This window comes from Canis lupus, chromosome 28 (assembly GCF_048164855.1).
Source record: "Canis lupus baileyi chromosome 28, mCanLup2.hap1, whole genome shotgun sequence".
Taxonomy (NCBI): Eukaryota; Metazoa; Chordata; class Mammalia; order Carnivora; family Canidae; genus Canis; species Canis lupus.
The window spans coordinates 44,180,755-44,201,844 of NC_132865.1; positions in this window are offsets into that span (position 1 = coordinate 44,180,755).

The following is a 21,090-nucleotide window of genomic DNA, read 5'->3' on the forward strand; positions in this document are numbered from 1 at the left end:
GGGTGAGCTCAACTCTCAGAAGTAAGATGGTTTTGGACAAGGCGTTCAGCTACATTCTCACGTATGGAACTTAGTATGTAGCACCTGTCTACCCCAGGAATTACTAGGCAATCGCTGGAATGAGCTTGGAGGCACTAGTCTTGTGTGCCGGGAGATTCCAATTACCTCTCCCAACACTTCCGTCAAACAGCGAGCCTAGGCCTTTTAGAAGTGAAAGGAACCAGCAGGCTGGATGGGGAGGTACAGGCCTTAAGCTCAAGTCTCAGAAGTGTGTATGCAGGGGAGACAGATGTCTGCTACCCACTCTGACATTGGAGTTGGAAACTACCTACACTCTGATTGAAGAAGGCCATTGGAAATCACTGTATTCAACTCAGATACACAGGAGTTAAGGCCCAATGCTTACACATGCTTTTCCCGCAACCTCTCTCAGCCACTAACATTAGGATGTTAGCAGCTGCGCCTACAGTCAGGCAGGATGCGGGTGGGTTCTGCCATGTCCTCAGCACTCCCAGGGAAGCATGCCTAGAAGCCAGCTCTCAACTAGCTGCATTCTTATGGCAGTGTGAAGGTAGCAGTATTCTGAGTCAGGAGGTTCCAAGATTACCACTCTACTGCACCTGGAGATACCCTCCAGGTCTGCATTGTTAACTTGTACTCAGAAGCCTCTGGCAAACGTCTCTGGTGAAGACCTGCGAAACTCACTCTGCAGGCAGTGTGGAACTGTGAGGGACTGAGGGTGAGCTCAACTCTCAGAAGTAAGATGCTTTTGGACAAGGCGTTCAGCTACCTTCTCACGTATGGAACTTAGTATGTAGCAGCAGTCTACCACACGAATTACTAGGCAATCGCTGGAATGAGCTTGGAGGCCCTAGTCTTGTGTGCCGGGAGATTCCAATTACCTCTCCCAACACTTCCGTCAAACAGCGAGCCTAGGCCTTTTAGAAGTGAAAGGAACCAGCAGGCTGGATGGGGAGGTACAGGCCTTAAGCTCAACTCTCAGAAGTGTGTATGCAGGGGAGACAGATGTCTGCTACCCACTCTGACATGGGAGTTGGAAACTAGCTACACTCTGATTGAAGAAGGCCATTGGAAATCGCTGTATTCAACTCAGATACACAGGAGTTCAGGCCCAATGCTTACACATGCTTTTCCCGCAACCTCTCTCAGCCACTAACATTAGGATGTTAGCAGCTGCGCCTACAGTCAGGCAGGATGCGGGTGGGTTCTGCCCTGTCCTCAGCACTCCCAGGGAAGCATGCCTAGAAGCCAGCTCTCAAGTAGCTGCATTCTTATGGCAGTGTGAAGGTAGCAGTATTCTGAGTAAGGAGGTTCCCAGATTACCACTGTACTGCACCTGGAGATACCCTCCAGGTCTGCATTGTTAACTTGCGTCTCAGAAGCCTCTGGCAAACGTCTCTGGTGAAGACGTCCGAAACTCACTCTGCAGGCAGTGTGGAACTGTGAGGGACTGAGGGTGAGCTCAACTCTCAGAAGTAAGATGTTTTTGGACAAGGCGTTCAACTACCTACTCACGTATGGAACTTAGTATGTAGCACCAGTCTACCCCAGGAATTACTAGGAAATCGCTTGATTGAGCTTGGAGGCACTCGTCTTGTGTGCCGGGAGATTCCAGTTACCTCTCCCAACACTTGCGTCAAGCAGCGAGCCTAGGCCTTTTGGAAGCCAAAGGTAGCGGCAGGCAGGATATTGGGTTACAGGCCATAAGCTCAACTCTCAGAAGTGTGTATGCATGGTTGGCAGATGTCTGCTACCCACTCGGACATGGGAGTTGGAACCTAGCTACACTCCTATTGAAGAAGGACTTTGGAAATCGCTGTATTCAACTCAGATACACGGGAGTTCAGGCCCAATGCTTACACATGCTTTTCCCACAAACTATCCCAGCCACTAACAGAAGGAGGTTAGCAGGTAAGTCTACAGTCAGGCAGGATGCGGGAGGGTTCTGCCCTGTCCTCAGCTCTCACAGGGAAGCATGCCTTGAAGCCAGCTCTCAACTAGCTGCATTCTTATGACAGTGTGAAGGTAGCAGTATTCAGAGTAAGGAGGTTCCCAGATTACCACTCTACTGCACCTGTAGATACCCTCCAGGTCTGCATTGTTAACTTGCGTCTCAGAAGCCTCTGGCAAACGTCTCTGGTGAAGACGTGCGAAACTCACTCTGCAGGCAGTGTGGAACTGTGAGGGACTGAGGGTGAGCTCAACTCTCAGCAGTGAGATGATTTTGGACAAGGCGTTCAGCTACATTCTCACATATGGAACTTAGTATGTAGCACCAGTCTACCCCAGGAATTACTGGGAAATCGCTGGATTGAGCTTGGAGGCACTAGTCTTGTTGCCGGGAGATTCCAGTTACCTCTCCCAACACTTCGGTGAAGCAGCGAGCCTAGGCCTTTTGGAAGCGAAAGCTAGCTGCAGGCAGGAGGTAGGGATACAGGCCATAAGCTCAACTCTCAGAAGTGTGTATGCATGGGAGGCAGATGTCTGCTACCCACTCGTACATGCGAGTGGGAACCTACTACACTCTGATGAAAAAGGACTTTGGAAATCGCTGTATTCAACTCAGATACACGTGGGTTCAGGCACAACGATTCCACATGCTTTTCTCACAACCTTTCACTGCCACTAACATGAGGACGTTAGCAGCTCCTTCTACAGTCAAGCAGGATGCGGGAGGGTTGTGCCCTGTCCTTAGCTCTCACAGGGAAGCATGTCTTGAAGCCAGCGGTCAACTAGCTGTATACTTATGGCAGGGTCAAGGTAGCAGTATTCTGAGACAGGAGGTTCCCAGATTACCACTCTACTGCACCTGGAGATACCCTCTAGGTCTGCAATGTTAACTTGCGTCTCAGAGGCCTCTGGCAAACGTCTCTGGTGAAGACGTGCGAAACTCACTCTGCAGGCAGTGTGGAACTGTGAGGGACTGAGGGTCAGCTCAACTCTCAGCAGTAAGATGTTTTTGGACAAGGCGTTCAAATACCTACTCACGTATGGAACTTAGTATGTAGAACCAGTCTACCCCAGGAATTACTAGGCAATCGCTTGATTGAGCTTGGAGGCACTCGTCTTGTGTGCCGGGAGATTCCAATTACCTCTCCCAACACTTGCGTCAAGCAGCGAGCCTAGGCCTTTTGGAAGCGAAAGGTAGCGGCAGGCACGATGTAGGGTTACAGGCCATAAGCTCAACTCTCAGAAGTGTGTATGCATGGGAGGCAGATGTCTGCTACCCACTCGGACATGGGAGTTGGAACCTAGCTACACTCCTATTGAAGAAGGATGTTGGAAATCGCTGTATTCAACTCAGATACTCGGGAGTTCAGGCCCAATGCTTACACATGCTTTTCCCACAAACTATCCCAGCCACTAAAAGAAGGAGGTTAGCAGGTACGTCTACAGTCAGGCAGGATGCGGGAGGGTTCTGCCCTGTCCTCAGCTCTCACAGGGAAGCATGCCTAGAAGCCAGCTCTCAACTAGCTGCATTCTTATGACAGTGTGAAGGTAGCAGTATTCTGAGTAAGGCGGTTCCGAGATTACCACTCTACTGCACCTGGAGATACCCTCCAGGTCTGCATTGTTAACTTGCGTCTCAGAAGCCTGTGGCAAACGTCTCTGGTGAAGACCTGCGAAACTCACTCTGCAGGCAGTGTGGAACTGTGAGGGACTGAGGGTGAGCTCAACTCTCAGAAGTAAGATGGTTTTGGACAAGGCGTTCAGCTACATTCTCACGTATGGAACTTAGTATGTAGCACCTGTCTACCCCAGGAATTACTAGGCAATCGCTGGAATGAGCTTGGAGGCACTAGTCTTGTGTGCCGGGAGATTCCAATTACCTCTCCCAACACTTCCGTCAAACAGCGAGCCTAGGCCTTTTAGAAGTGAAAGGAACCAGCAGGCTGGATGGGGAGGTACAGGCCTTAAGCTCAAGTCTCAGAAGTGTGTATGCAGGGGAGACAGATGTCTGCTACCCACTCTGACATTGGAGTTGGAAACTACCTACACTCTGATTGAAGAAGGCCATTGGAAATCACTGTATTCAACTCAGATACACAGGAGTTAAGGCCCAATGCTTACACATGCTTTTCCCGCAACCTCTCTCAGCCACTAACATTAGGATGTTAGCAGCTGCGCCTACAGTCAGGCAGGATGCGGGTGGGTTCTGCCATGTCCTCAGCACTCCCAGGGAAGCATGCCTAGAAGCCAGCTCTCAACTAGCTGCATTCTTATGGCAGTGTGAAGGTAGCAGTATTCTGAGTCAGGAGGTTCCAAGATTACCACTCTACTGCACCTGGAGATACCCTCCAGGTCTGCATTGTTAACTTGCGTCTCAGAAGCAAACGTCTCTGATGAAGACCTGCAAAACTCACTCTGCAGGCAGTGTGGAACTGTGAGGGACTGAGTGTGAGCTCAACTCTCAGAAGTAAGATGCTTTTGGACAAGGCGTTCAGCTACCTTCTCACGTATGGAACTTAGTATGTAGCACCAGTCTACCACACGAATTACTAGGCAATCGCTGGAATGAGCTTGGAGGCCCTAGTCTTGTGTGCCGGGAGATTCCAGTTACCTCTCCCAACACTTCCGTCAAACAGCGAGCCTAGGCCTTTTAGAAGTGAAAGGAACCAGCAGGCTGGATGGGGAGGTACAGGCCTTAAGCTCAACTCTCAGAAGTGTGTATGCAGGGGAGACAGATGTCTGCTACCCCCTCTGACATGGGAGTTGGAAACTAGCTACACTCTGATTGAAGAAGGCCATTGGAAATCGCTGTATTCAACTCAGATACACAGGAGTTCAGGCCCAATGCTTACACATGCTTTTCCCGCAACCTCTCTCAGCCACTAACATTAGGATGTTAGCAGCTGCGCCTACAGTCAGGCAGGATGCGGGTGGGTTCTGCCCTGTCCTCAGCACTCCCAGGGAAGCATGCCTAGAAGCCAGCTCTCAACTAGCTGCATTCTTATGGCAGTGTGAAGGTAGCAGTATTCTGAGTCAGGAGGTTCCCAGATTACCACTCTACTGCACCTGGAGATACCCTCCAGGTCTGCATTGTTAACTTGCGTCTCAGAAGCCTCTGGCAAACGTCTCTGGTGAAGACGTCCGAAACTCACTCTGCAGGCAGTGTGGAACTGTGAGGGACTGAGGGTGAGCTCAACTCTCAGAAGTAAGATGCTTTTGGACAAGGCATTCAGCTACCTTCTCACGTATGGAACTTAGTATGTAGCACCAGTCTACCCCAGGAATTACTGGGAAATCGCTGGATTGAGTTTGGAGGCACTAGTCTTGTTGCCGGGAGATTCCAGTTACCTCTCCCAACACTTCGGTGAAGCAGCGAGCCTAGGCCTTTTGGAAGCGAAAGCTAGCTGCAGGCAGGAGGTAGGGATACAGGCCATAAGCTCAACTCTCAGAAGTGTGTATGCATGGGAGGCAGATGTCTGCTACCCACTCGTACATGCGAGTGGGAACCTACTACACTCTGATGAAAAAGGACTTTGGAAATCGCTGTATTCAACTCAGATACACGTGGGTTCAGGCACAACGATTCCACATGCTTTTCTCACAACCTTTCCCTGCCACTAACATGAGGACGTTAGCAGCTCCTTCTACAGTCAAGCAGGATGCGGGAGGGTTGTGCCCTGTCCTTAGCTCTCACAGGGAAGCATGTCTTGAAGCCAGCGGTCAACTAGCTGCATACTTATGGCAGGGTCAAGGTAGCAGTATTCTGAGACAGGAGGTTCCCAGATTACCACTCTACTGCACCTGGAGATACCCTCCAGGTCTGCATTGTTAACTTGCGTCTCAGAGGCCTCTGGCAAACGTCTCTGGTGAAGACGTGCGAAACTCACTCTGCAGGCAGTGTGGAACTGTGAGGGACTGAGGGTCAGCTCAACTCTCAGCAGTAAGATGTTTTTGGACAAGGCGTTCAAATACCTACTCACGTATGGAACTTAGTATGTAGAACCAGTCTACCCCAGGAATTACTAGGCAATCGCTTGATTGAGCTTGGAGGCACTCGTCTTGTGTGCCGGGAGATTCCAATTACCTCTCCCAACACTTGCGTCAAGCAGCGAGCCTAGGCCTTTTGGAAGCGAAAGGTAGCGGCAGGCACGATGTAGGGTTACAGGCCATAAGCTCAACTCTCAGAAGTGTGTATGCATGGGAGGTAGATGTCTGCTACCCACTCGGACATGGGAGTTGGAACCTAGCTACACTCCTATTGAAGAAGGATGTTGGAAATCGCTGTATTCAACTCAGATACTCGGGAGTTCAGGCCCAATGCTTACACATGCTTTTCCCACAAACTATCCCAGCCACTAACAGAAGGAGGTTAGCAGGTACGTCTACAGTCAGGCAGGATGCGGGAGGGTTTTGCCCTGTCCTCAGCTCTCACAGGGAAGCATGCCTAGAAGCCAGCTCTCAACTAGCTGCATTCTTATGACAGTGTGAAGGTAGCAGTATTCTGAGTAAGGCGGTTCCGAGATTACCACTCTACTGCACCTGGAGATACCTTCCAGGTCTGCATTGTTAACTTGCGTCTCAGAAGCCTGTGGCAAACGTCTCTGGTGAAGACCTGCGAAACTCACTCTGCAGGCAGTGTGGAACTGTGAGGGACTGAGGGTGAGCTCAACTCTCAGCAGTAAGATGATTTTGGACAAGGCGTTCAGCTACCTTCTCACATATGGAACTTAGTATGTAGCACCAGTCTACCCCAGGAATTACTGGGAAATCGCTGGATTGAGCTTGGAGGCACTAGTCTTGTTGCCGGGAGATTCCAGTTACCTCTCCCAACACTTCGGTGAAGCAGCGAGCCTAGGCCTTTTGGAAGCGAAAGCTAGCTGCAGGCAGGAGGTAGGGATACAGGCCATAAGCTCAACTCTCAGAAGTGTGTATGCATGGGAGGCAGATGTCTGCTACCCACTCGTACATGCGAGTGGGAACCTACTACACTCTGATGAAAAAGGACTTTGGAAATCGCTGTATTCAACTCAGATACACGTGGGTTCAGGCACAACGATTCCACATGCTTTTCTCACAACCTTTCCCTGCCACTAACATGAGGACGTTAGCAGCTCCTTCTACAGTCAAGCAGGATGCGGGAGGGTTGTGCCCTGTCCTTAGCTCTCACAGGGAAGCATGTCTTGAAGCCAGCGGTCAACTAGCTGCATACTTATGGCAGGGTCAAGGTAGCAGTATTCTGAGACAGGAGGTTCCCAGATTACCACTCTACTGCACCTGGAGATACCCTCCAGGTCTGCATTGTTAACTTGCGTCTCAGAGGCCTCTGGCAAACGTCTCTGGTGAAGACGTGCGAAACTCACTCTGCAGGCAGTGTGGAACTGTGAGGGACTGAGGGTCAGCTCAACTCTCAGCAGTAAGATGTTTTTGGACAAGGCGTTCAAATATCTACTCACGTATGGAACTTAGTATGTAGCACCAGTCTACCCCAGGAATTACTAGGCAATGGCTTGATTGAGCTTGGAGGCACTCGTCTTGTGTGCCGGGAGATTCCAATTACCTCTCCCAACACTTGCGTCAAGCAGCGAGCCTAGGCCTTTTGGAAGCGAAAGGTAGCGGCAGGCACGATGTAGGGTTACAGGCCATAAGCTCAACTCTCAGAAGTGTGTATGCATGGGAGGCAGATGTCTGCTACCCACTCGGACATGGGAGTTGGAACCTAGCTACACTCCTATTGAAGAAGGATGTTGGAAATCGCTGTATTCAACTCAGATACTCGGGAGTTCAGGCCCAATGCTTACACATGCTTTTCCCACAACCTATCCCAGCCACTAACAGAAGGAAGTTACCAGGTACGTCTACAGTCAGGCAGGATGCGGGAGGGTTCTGCTCTGTCCTCAGCTCTCACAGGGAAGCATGTCTAGAAGCCAGCTCTCAACTAGCTGCATTCTTATGACAGTGTGAAGGTAGCAGTATTCTGAGTAAGGCGGTTCTGAGATTACCACTCTACTGCACCTGGAGATACCCTCCAGGTCTGCATTGTTAACTTGCGTCTCAGAAGCCTGTGGCAAACGTCTCTGGTGAAGACCTGCGAAACTCACTCTGCAGGCAGTGTGGAACTGTGAGGGACTGAGGGTGAGCTCAACTCTCAGAAGTAAGATGCTTTTGGACAAGGCGTTCAGCTACATTCTCACGTATGGAACTTAGTATGTAGCACCTGTCTACCCCAGGAATTACTAGGCTATCGCTGGAATGAGCTTGGAGGCACTAGTCTTGTGTGCCGGGAGATTCCAATTACCTCTCCCAACACTTCCGTCAAACAGCGAGCCTAGGCCTTTTAGAAGTGAAAGGAACCAGCAGGCTGGATGGGGAGGTACAGGCCTTAAGCTCAACTGTCAGAAGTGTGTATGCAGGGGAGACAGATGTCTGCTACCCACTCTGACATGGGAGTTGGAAACTACCTACACTCTGATTGAAGAAGGCCATTGGAAATCGCTGTATTCAACTCAGATACACAGGAGTTCAGGCCCAATGCTTACACATGCTTTTCCCGCAACCTCTCTCAGCCACTAACATTAGGTTGTTAGCAGCTGCGCCTACAGTCAGGCAGGATGCGGGTGGGTTCTGCCATGTCCTCAGCACTCCCAGGGAAGCATGCCTAGAAGCCAGCTCTCAACTAGCTGCATTCTTATGGCAGTGTGAAGGTAGCAGTATTCTGAGTCAGGAGGTTCCAAGATTACCACTCTACTGCACCTGGAGATACCCTCCAGGTCTGCATTGTTAACTTGCGTCTCAGAAGCCTGTGGCAAACGTCTCTGGTGAAGACCTGCAAAACTCACTCTGCAGGCAGTGTGGAACTGTGAGGGACTGAGGGTGAGCTCAACTCTCAGAAGTAAGATGCTTTTGGACAAGGCATTCAGCTACCTTCTCACGTAGGGAACTTAGTATGTAGCAGCAGTCTACCACACGAATTACTAGGCAATCGCTGGAATGAGCTTGGAGGCCCTAGTCTTGTGTGCCGGGAGATTCCAATTACCTCTCCCTACACTTCCGTCAAACAGCGAGCCTAGGCCTTTTAGAAGTGAAAGGAACCAGCAGGCTGGATGGGGAGGTACAGGCCTTAAGCTCAACTCTCAGAAGTGTGTATGCAGGGGAGACAGATGTTTGCTACCCACTCTGACATGGGAGTTGGAAACTAGCTACACTCTGATTGAAGAAGGCCATTGGAAATCGCTGTATTCAACTCAGATACACAGGAGTTCAGGCCCAATGCTTACACATGCTTTTCCCGCAACCTCTCTCAGCCACTAACATTAGGATGTTAGCAGCTGCGCCTACAGTCAGGCAGGATGCGGGTGGGTTCTGCCCTGTCCTCAGCACTCCCAGGGAAGCATGCCAGAAGCCAGCTCTCAACTAGCTGCATTCTTATGGCAGTGTGAAGGTAGCAGTATTCTGAGTAAGTAGGTTCCCAGATTACCACTCTACTGCACCTGGAGATACCCTCCAGGTCTGCATTGTTAACTTGCGTCTCAGAAGCCTCTGGCAAACGTCTCTGGTGAAGACGTCCGAAACTCACTCTGCAGGCAGTGTGGTACTGTGAGGGACTGAGGGTGAGCTCAACTCTCAGAAGTAAGATGTTTTTGGACAAGGCGTTCAACTACATACTCACGTATGGAACTTAGTATGTAGCACCAGTCTACCCCAGGAATTACTAGGAAATCGCTTGATTGAGCTTGGAGGCACTCGTCTTCTGTGCCGGGAGATTCCAGTTACCTCTCCCAACACTTGCGTCAAGCAGCGAGCCTAGGCCTTTTGGAAGCGAAAGGTAGCGGCAGGCAGGATGTTGGGTTACAGGCCATAAGCTCAACTCTCAGAAGTGTGTATGCATGGGTGGCAGATGTCTGCTACCCACTCGGACATGGGAGTTGGAACCTAGCTACACTCCTATTGAAGAAGGACTTTGGAAATCGCTGTATTCAACTCAGATACACGGGAGTTCAGGCCCAATGCTTACACATGCTTTTCCCACAAACTATCCCAGCCACTAACAGAAGGAGGTTAGCAGGTAAGTCTACAGTCAGGCAGGATGCGGGAGGGTCCTGCCCTGTCCTCAGCTCTCACAGGGAAGCATGCCTTGAAGCCAGCTCTCAACTAGCTGCATTCTTATGACAGTGTGAAGGTAGCAGTATTCTGAGTAAGGAGGTTCCCAGATTACCACTCTACTGCACCTGGAGATACCCTCCAGGTCTGCATTGTTAACTTGCGTCTCAGAGGCCTCTGGCAAACGTCTCTGGTGAAGACGTGCGAAACTCACTCTGCAGGCAGTGTGGAACTGTGAGGGACTGAGGGTCAGCTCAACTCTCAGCAGTAAGATGTTTTTGGACAAGGCGTTCAAATACCTACTCACGTATGGAACTTAGTATGTAGCACCAGTCTACCCCAGGAATTACTGGGAAATCGCTGGATTGAGCTTGGAGGCACTAGTCTTGTTGCCGGGAGATTCCAGTTACCTCTCCCAACACTTCGGTGAAGCAGCGAGCCTAGGCCTTTTGGAAGCGAAAGCTAGCTGCAGGCAGGAGGTAGGGATACAGGCCATAAGCTCAACTCTCAGAAGTGTGTATGCATGGGAGGCAGATGTCTGCTACCCACTCGTACATGCGAGTGGGAACCTACTACACTCTGATGAAAAAGGACTTTGGAAATCGCTGTATTCAACTCAGATACTCGGGAGTTCAGGCCCAATGTTTACACATGCTTTTCCCACAACCTATCCCAGCCACTAACAGAAGGAGGTTAGCAGGTACGTCTACAGTCAGGCAGGATGCGGGAGGGTTCTGCCCTGTCCTCAGCTCTCACAGGGAAGCATGTCTAGAAGCCAGCTCTCAACTAGCTGCATTCTTATGACAGTGTGAAGATAGCAGTATTCTGAGTAAGGCGGTTCCGAGATTACCACTCTACTGCACCTGGAGATACCCTCCAGGTCTGCATTGTTAACTTGCGTCTCAGAAGCCTGTGGCAAACGTCTCTGGTGAAGACCTGCGAAACTCACTCTGCAGGCAGTGTGGAACTGTGAGGGACTGAGGGTGAGCTCAACTCTTAGAAGTAAGATGCTTTTGGACAAGGCGTTCAGCTACATTCTCACGTATGGAACTTAGTATGTAGCACCTGTCTACCCCAGGAATTACTAGGCTATCGCTGGAATGAGCTTGGAGGCACTAGTCTTGTGTGCCGGGAGATTCCAATTACCTCTCCCAACACTTCCGTCAAACAGCGAGCCTAGGCCTTTTAGAAGTGAAAGGAACCAGCAGGCTGGATGGGGAGGTACAGGCCTTAAGCTCAACTCTCAGAAGTGTGTATGCAGGGGAGACAGATGTCTGCTACCCACTCTGACATGGGAGTTGGAAACTACCTACACTCTGATTGAAGAAGGCCATTGGAAATCGCTGTATTCAACTCAGATACACAGGAGTTCAGGCCCAATGCTTACACATGCTTTTCCCGCAACCTCTCTCAGCCACTAACATTAGGATGTTAGCAGCTGCGCCTACAGTCAGGCAGGATGCGGGTGGGTTCTGCCATGTCCTCAGCACTCCCAGGGAAGCATGCCTAGAAGCCAGCTCTCAACTAGCTGCATTCTTATGGCAGTGTGGAGGTAGCAGTATTCTGAGTCAGGAGGTTCCAAGATTACCACTCTACTGCACCTGGAGATACCCTCCATGTCTGCATTGTTAACTTGCGTCTCAGAAGCCTGTGGCAAACGTCTCTGGTGAAGACCTGCGAAACTCACTCTGCAGGCAGTGTGGAACTGTGAGGGACTGAGGGTGAGCTCAACTCTCAGAAGTAAGATGCTTTTGGACAAGGCGTTCAGCTACCTTCTCACGTATGGAACTTAGTATGTAGCAGCAGTCTACCACACGAATTACTAGGCAATCGCTGGAATGAGCTTGGAGGCCCTAGTCTTGTGTGCCGGGAGATTCCAATTACCTCTCCCAACACTTCCGTCAAACAGCGAGCCTAGGCCTTTTAGAAGTGAAAGGAACCAGCAGGCTGGATGGGGAGGTACAGGCCTTAAGCTCAACTCTCAGAAGTGTGTATGCAGGGGAGACAGATGTCTGCTACCCACTCTGACATGGGAGTTGGAAACTAGCTACACTCTGATTGAAGAAGGCCATTGGAAATCGCTGTATTCAACTCAGATACACAGGAGTTCAGGCCCAATGCTTACACATGCTTTTCCCGCAACCTCTCTCAGCCACTAACATTAGGATGTTAGCAGCTGCGCCTACAGTCAGGCAGGATGCGGGTGGGTTCTGCCCTGTCCTCAGCACTCCCAGGGAAGCATGCCTAGAAGCCAGCTCTCAACTAGCTGCATTCTTATGGCAGTGTGAAGGTAGCAGTATTCTGAGTAAGGAGGTTCCCAGATTACCACTCTACTGCACCTGGAGATACCCTCCAGGTCTGCATTGTTAACTTGCGTCTCAGAAGCCTCTGGCAAACGTCTCTGGTGAAGACGTCCGAAACTCACTCTGCAGGCAGTGTGGAACTGTGAGGGACTGAGGGTGAGCTCAACTCTCAGAAGTAAGATGTTTTTGGACAAGGCGTTCAACTACCTACTCACGTATGGAACTTAGTATGTAGCACCAGTCTACCCCAGGAATTACTAGGAAATCGCTTGATTGAGCTTGGAGGCACTCGTCTTCTGTGCCGGGAGATTCCAGTTACCTCTCCCAACACTTGCGTCAAGCAGCGAGCCTAGGCCTTTTGGAAGCGAAAGGTAGCGGCAGGCAGGATGTTGGGTTACAGGCCATAAGCTCAACTCTCAGAAGTGTGTATGCATGGGTGGCAGATGTCTGCTACCCACTCGGACATGGGAGTTGGAACCTAGCTACACTCCTATTGAAGAAGGACTTTGGAAATCGCTGTATTCAACTCAGATACACGGGAGTTCAGGCCCAATGCTTACACATGCTTTTCCCACAAACTATCCCAGCCACTAACAGAAGGAGGTTAGCAGGTAAGTCTACAGTCAGGCAGGATGCGGGAGGGTCCTGCCCTGTCCTCAGCTCTCACAGGGAAGCATGCCTTGAAGCCAGCTCTCAACTAGCTGCATTCTTATGACAGTGTGAAGGTAGCAGTATTCTGAGTCAGGAGGTTCCCAGATTACCACTCTACTGCACCTGGAGATACCCTCCAGGTCTGCATTGTTAACTTGCGTCTCAGAGGCCTCTGGCAAACGTCTCTGGTGAAGACGTGCGAAACTCACTCTGCAGGCAGTGTGGAACTGTGAGGGACTGAGGGTCAGCTCAACTCTCAGCAGTAAGATGTTTTTGGACAAGGCGTTCAAATACCTACTCACGTATGGAACTTAGTATGTAGCACCAGTCTACCCCAGGAATTACTGGGAAATCGCTGGATTGAGCTTGGAGGCACTAGTCTTGTTGCCGGGAGATTCCAGTTACCTCTCCCAACACTTCGGTGAAGCAGCGAGCCTAGGCCTTTTGGAAGCGAAAGCTAGCTGCAGGCAGGAGGTAGGGATACAGGCCATAAGCTCAACTCTCAGAAGTGTGTATGCATGGGAGGCAGATGTCTGCTACCCACTCGTACATGCGAGTGGGAACCTACTACACTCTGATGAAAAAGGACTTTGGAAATCGCTGTATTCAACTCAGATACACGTGGGTTTAGGCACAACGATTCCACATGCTTTTCTCACAACCTTTCCCTGCCACTAACATGAGGACGTTAGCAGCTCCTTCTACAGTCAAGCAGGATGCGGGAGGGTTGTGCCCTGTCCTTAGCTCTCACAGGGAAGCATGTCTTGAAGCCAGCGGTCAACTAGCTGCATACTTATGGCAGGGTCAAGGTAGCAGTATTCTGAGACAGGAGGTTCCCAGATTACCACTCTACTGCACCTGGAGATACCCTCCAGGTCTGCATTGTTAACTTGCGTCTCAGAGGCCTCTGGCAAACGTCTCTGGTGAAGACGTGCGAAACTCACTCTGCAGGCAGTGTGGAACTGTGAGGGACTGAGGGTCAGCTCAACTCTCAGCAGTAAGATGTTTTTGGACAAGGCGTTCAAATACCTACTCACGTATGGAACTTAGTATGTAGCACCAGTCTACCCCAGGAATTACTAGGAAATCGCTTGATTGAGCTTGGAGGCACTCGTCTTGTGTGCCGGGAGATTCCAATTACATCTCCCAACACTTGCGTCAAGCAGCGAGCCTAGGCCTTTTGGAAGCGAAAGGTAGCGGCAGGCACGATGTAGGGTTACAGGCCATAAGCTCAACACTCAGAAGTGTGTATGCATGGGAGGCAGATGTCTGCTACCCACTCGGACATGGGAGTTGGAACCTAGCTACACTCCTATTGAAGAAGGATGTTGGAAATCGCTGTATTCAACTCAGATACTCGGGAGTTCAGGCCCAATGCTTACACATGCTTTTCCCACAACCTATCCCAGCCACTAACTGAAGGAGGTTAGCAGGTACGTCTACAGTCAGGCAGGATGCGGGAGGGTTCTGCCCTGTCCTCAGCTCTCACAGGGAAGCATGTCTAGAAGCCAGCTCTCAACTAGCTGCATTCTTATGACAGTGTGAAGATAGCAGTATTCTGAGTAAGGCGGTTCCGAGATTACCACTCTACTGCACCTGGAGATACCCTCCAGGTCTGCATTGTTAACTTGCGTCTCAGAAGCCTGTGGCAAACGTCTCTGGTGAAGACCTGCGAAACTCACTCTGCAGGCAGTGTGGAACTGTGAGGGACTGAGGGTGAGCTCAACTCTTAGAAGTAAGATGCTTTTGGACAAGGCGTTCAGCTACATTCTCACGTATGGAACTTAGTATGTAGCACCTGTCTACCCCAGGAATTACTAGGCTATCGCTGGAATGAGCTTGGAGGCACTAGTCTTGTGTGCCGGGAGATTCCAATTACCTCTCCCAACACTTCCGTCAAACAGCGAGCCTAGGCCTTTTAGAAGTGAAAGGAACCAGCAGGCTGGATGGGGAGGTACAGGCCTTAAGCTCAACTGTCAGAAGTGTGTATGCAGGGGAGACAGATGTCTGCTACCCACTCTGACATGGGAGTTGGAAACTACCTACACTCTGATTGAAGAAGGCCATTGGAAATCGCTGTATTCAACTCAGATACACAGGAGTTCAGGCCCAATGCTTACACATGCTTTTCCCGCAACCTCTCTCAGCCACTAACATTAGTATGTTAGCAGCTGCGCCTACAGTCAGGCAGGATGCGGGTGGGTTCTGCCATGTCCTCAGCACTCCCAGGGAAGCATGCCTAGAAGCCAGCTCTCAACTAGCTGCATTCTTATGGCAGTGTGAAGGTAGCAGTATTCTGAGTCAGGAGGTTCCAAGATTACCACTCTACTGCACCTGGAGATACCCTCCAGGTCTGCATTGTTAACTTGCGTCTCAGAAGCCTGTGGCAAACGTCTCTGGTGAAGACCTGCGAAACTCACTCTGCAGGCAGTGTGGAACTGTGAGGGACTGAGGGTGAGCTCAACTCTCAGAAGTAAGATGCTTTTGGACAAGGCGTTCAGCTACCTTCTCACGTATGGAACTTAGTATGTAGCAGCAGTCTACCACACGAATTACTAGGCAATCGCTGGAATGAGCTTGGAGGCCCTAGTCTTGTGTGCCGGGAGATTCCAATTACCTCTCCCAACACTTCCGTCAAACAGCGAGCCTAGGCCTTTTAGAAGTGAAAGGAACCAGCAGGCTGGATGGGGAGGTACAGGCCTTAAGCTCAACTCTCAGAAGTGTGTATGCAGGGGAGACAGATGTCTGCTACCCACTCTGACATGGGAGTTGGAAACTAGCTACACTCTGATTGAAGAAGGCCATTGGAAATCGCTGTATTCAACTCAGATACACAGGAGTTCAGGCCCAATGCTTACACATGCTTTTCCCGCAACCTCTCTCAGCCACTAACATTAGGATGTTAGCAGCTGCGCCTACAGTCAGGCAGGATGCGGGTGGGTTCTGCCCTGTCCTCAGCACTCCCAGGGAAGCATGCCTAGAAGCCAGCTCTCAAATAGCTGCATTCTTATGGCAGTGTGAAGGTAGCAGTATTCTGAGTAAGTAGGTTCCCAGATTACCACTCTACTGCACCTGGAGATACCTTCCAGGTCTGCATTGTTAACTTGCGTCTCAGAAGCCTCTGGCAAACGTCTCTGGTGAAGACGTCCGAAACTCACTCTGCAGGCAGTGTGGAACTGTGAGGGACTGAGGGTGAGCTCAACTCTCAGAAGTAAGATGTTTTTGGACAAGGCGTTCAACTACCTACTCACGTATGGAACTTAGTATGTAGCACCAGTCTACCCCAGGAATTACTAGGAAATCGCTTGATTGAGCTTGGAGGCACTCGTCTTCTGTGCCGGGAGATTCCAGTTACCTCTCCCAACACTTGCGTCAAGCAGCGAGCCTAGGCCTTTTGGAAGCGAAAGGTAGCGGCAGGCAGGATGTTGGGTTACAGGCCATAAGCTCAACTCTCAGAAGTGTGTATGCATGGGTGGCAGATGTCTGCTACCCACTCGGACATGGGAGTTGGAACCTAGCTACACTCCTATTGAAGAAGGACTTTGGAAATCGCTGTATTCAACTCAGATACACGGGAGTTCAGGCCCAATGCTTACACATGCTTTTCCCACAAACTATCCCAGCCACTAACAGAAGGAGGTTAGCAGGTAAGTCTACAGTCAGGCAGGATGCGGGAGGGTCCTGCCCTGTCCTCAGCTCTCACAGGGAAGCATGCCTTGAAGCCAGCTCTCAACTAGCTGCATTCTTATGACAGTGTGAAGGTAGCAGCATTCTGAGTAAGGAGGTTCCCAGATTACCACTCTACTGCACCTGGAGATACCCTCCAGGTCTGCATTGTTAACTTGCGTCTCAGAGGCCTCTGGCAAACGTCTCTGGTGAAGACGTGCGAAACTCACTCTGCAGGCAGTGTGGAACTGTGAGGGACTGAGGGACAGCTCAACTCTCAGCAGTAAGATGTTTTTGGACAAGGCGTTCAAATACCTACTCACGTATGGAACTTAGTATGTAGCACCAGTCTACCCCAGGAATTACTGGGAAATCGCTGGATTGAGCTTGGAGGCACTAGTCTTGTTGCCGGGAGATTCCAGTTACCTCTCCCAACACTTCGGTGAAGCAGCGAGCCTAGGCCTTTTGGAAGCGAAAGCTAGCTGCAGGCAGGAGGTAGGGATACAGGCCATAAGCTCAACTCTCAGAAGTGTGTATGCATGGGAGGCAGATGTCTGCTACCCACTCGTACATGCGAGTGGGAACCTACTACACTCTGATGAAAAAGGACTTTGGAAATCGCTGTATTCAACTCAGATACACGTGGGTTCAGGCACAACGATTCCACATGCTTTTCTCACAACCTTTCCCTGCCACTAACATGAGGACGTTAGCAGCTCCTTCTACAGTCAAGCAGGATGCGGGAGGGTTGTGCCCTGTCCTTAGCTCTCACAGGGAAGCATGTCTTGAAGCCAGCGGTCAACTAGCTGCATACTTATGGCAGGGTCAAGGTAGCAGTATTCTGAGACAGGAGGTTCCCAGATTACCACTCTACTGCACCTGGAGATACCCTCCAGGTCTGCATTGTTAACTTGCGTCTCAGAGGCCTCTGGCAAACGTCTCTGGTGAAGACGTGCGAAACTCACTCTGCAGGCAGTGTGGAACTGTGAGGGACTGAGGGTCAGCTCAACTCTCAGCAGTAAGATGTTTTTGGACAAGGCGTTCAAATACCTACTCACGTATGGAACTTAGTATGTAGCACCAGTCTACCCCAGGAATTACTAGGAAATCGCTTGATTGAGCTTGGAGGCACTCGTCTTGTGTGCCGGGAGATTCCAATTACCTCTCCCAACACTTGCGTCAAGCAGCGAGCCTAGGCCTTTTGGAAGCGAAAGGTAGCGGCAGGCACGATGTAGGGTTACAGGCCATAAGCTCAACACTCAGAAGTGTGTATGCATGGGAGGCAGATGTCTGCTACCCACTCGGACATGGGAGTTGGAACCTAGCTACACTCCTATTGAAGAAGGATGTTGGAAATCGCTGTATTCAACTCAGATACTCGGGAGTTTAGGCCCAATGCTTACACATGCTTTTCCCACAACCTATCCCAGCCACTAACAGAAGGAGGTTAGCAGGTACGTCTACAGTCAGGCAGGATGCGGGAGGGTTCTGCCCTGTCCTCAGCTCTCACAGGGAAGCATGTCTAGAAGCCAGCTCTCAACTAGCTGCATTCTTATGACAGTGTGAAGATAGCAGTATTCTGAGTAAGGTGGTTCCGAGATTACCACTCTACTGCACCTGGAGATACCCTCCAGGTCTGCATTGTTAACTTGCGTCTCAGAAGCCTGTGGCAAACGTCTCTGGTGAAGACCTGCGAAACTCACTCTGCAGGCAGTGTGGAACTGTGAGGGACTGAGGGTGAGCTCAACTCTTAGAAGTAAGATGCTTTTGGACAAGGCGTTCAGCTACATTCTCACGTATGGAACTTAGTATATAGCACCTGTCTACCCCAGGAATTACTAGGCTATCGCTGGAATGAGCTTGGAGGCACTAGTCTTGTGTGCCGGGAGATTCCAATTACCTCTCCTAACACTTCCGTCAAACAGCGAGCCTAGGCCTTTTAGAAGTGAAAGGAACCAGCAGGCTGGATGGGGAGGTACAGGCCTTAAGCTCAACTCTCAGAAGTGTGTATGCAGGGGAGACAGATGTCTGCTACCCACTCTGACATGGGAGTTGGAAACTAGCTACACTCTGATTGAAGAAGGCCATTGGAAATCGCTGTATTCAACTCAGATACACAGGAGTTCAGGCCCAATGCTTACACATGCTTTTCCCGCAACCTCTCTCAGCCACTAACATTAGGATGTTAGCAGCTGCGCCTAAAGTCAGGCAGGATGCGGGTGGGTTCTGCCATGTCCTCAGCACTCCCAGGGAAGCATGCCTAGAAGCCAGCTCTCAACTAGCTGCATTCTTATGGCAGTGTGAAGGTAGCAGGATTCTGAGTCAGGAGATTCCAAGATTACCACTCTACTGCACCTGGAGATACCCTCCAGGTCTGCATTGTTAACTTGAGTCTCAAAAGCCTGTGGCAAACGTCTCTGGTGAAGACCTGCAAAACTCACTCTGCAGGCAGTGTGGAACTGTGAGGGACTGAGGGTGGGCTAAACTCTCAGAAGTAAGATGCTTTTGGTTTTTTTTTTTTTTTTTTTTAGTAAGATGCTTTTGGACAAGGCGTTCAGCTACCTTCTCACGTATGGAACTTAGTATGTAGCAGCAGTCTACCACACGAATTACTAGGCAATCGCTGGAATGAGCATGGAGGCACTAGTCTTGTGTGCCGGCAGATTCCAATTACCTCTCCCAACACTTCCGTCAAACAGCGAGCCTAGGCCTTTTAGAAGTGAAAGGAACCAGCAGGCTGGATGGGGAGGTACAGGGCTTAAGCTCAACTCTCAGAAGTGTATGCAGGGGAAACAGAGGTCTGCTACCCACTCTGACATGGGAGTTGGAAACTAGCTACACTCTGATTGAAGAAGGCCATTGGAAATCACTGTATTCAACTCAGATACACAGGAGTTCAGGCCCAATGCTTACACATGCTTTTCCCGCAACCTCTCTCAGCCACTAACATTAGGATGTTAGCAGCTGCGCCTACAGTCAGGCAGGATGCGGGTGGGTTCTGCCATGTCCTCAGCACTCCCAGGGAAGCATGCCTAGAAGCCAGCTCACAACTAGCTGCATTCTTATGGCAGTGTGAAGGTAGCAGTATTCTGAGTCAGGAGGTTCCAAGATTACCACTCTACTGCACCTGGAGATACCCTCCAGGTCTGCATTGTTAACTTGCCTCTCAGAAGCCTGTGGCAAACGTCTCTGGTGAAGACCTGCGAAACTCACTCTGCAGGCAGTGTGGAACTGTGAGGGACTGAGGGTGAGCTCAACTCTCAGAAGTAAGATGCTTTTGGACAAGGCGTTCAGCTACCTTCTCACGTATGGAACTTAGTATGTAGCAGCAGTCTACCACACGAATTACTAGGCAATCGCTGGAATGAGCTTGGAGGCCCTAGTCTTGTGTGCCGGGAGATTCCAATTACCTCTCCCAACACTTCCGTCAAACAGCGAGCCTAGGCCTTTTAGAAGTGAAAGGAACCAGCAGGCTGGATGGGGAGGTACAGGCCTTAAGCTCAACTCTCAGAAGTGTGTATGCAGGGGAGACAGATGTCTGCTACCCACTCTGACATGGGAGTTGGAAACTAGCTACACTCTGATTGAAGAAGGCCATTGGAAATCGCTGTATTCAACTCAGATACACAGGAGTTCAGGCCCAATGCTTACACATGCTTTTCCCGCAACCTCTCTCAGCCACTAACATTAGGATGTTAGCAGCTGCGCCTACAGTCAGGCAGGATGCGGGTGGGTTCTGCCCTGTCCTCAGCACTCCCAGGGAAGCATGCCTAGAAGCCAGCTCTCAACTAGCTGCATTCTTATGGCAGTGTGAAGGTAGCAGTATTCTGAGTAAGGAGGTTCCCAGATTACCACTCTACTGCACCTGGAGATACCCTCCAGGTCTGCATTGTTAACTTGCGTCTCAGAAGCCTCTGGCAAACGTCTCTGGTGAAGACGTCCGAAACTCACTCTGCAGGCAGTGTGGAACTGTGAGGGACTGAGGGTGAGCTCAACTCTCAGAAGTAAGATGTTTTTGGACAAGGCGTTCAACTACCTACTCACGTATGGAACTTAGTATGTAGCACCAGTCTACCCCAGGAATTACTAGGAAATCGCTTGATTGAGCTTGGAGGCACTCGTCTTGTGTGCCGGGAGATTCCAGTTACCTCTCCCAACACTTGCGTCAAGCAGCGAGCCTAGGCATTTTGGAAGCGAAAGGGAGCGGCAGGCAGGATGTTGGGTTACAGGCCATAAGCTCAACTCTCAGAAGTGTGTATGCATGGGTGGCAGATGTCTGCTACCCACTCGGACATGGGAGTTGGAACCTAGCTACACTCCTATTGAAGAAGGACTTTGGAAATAGCTGTATTCAACTCAGATACACGGGAGTTCAGGCCCAATGCTTACACATGTTTTTCCC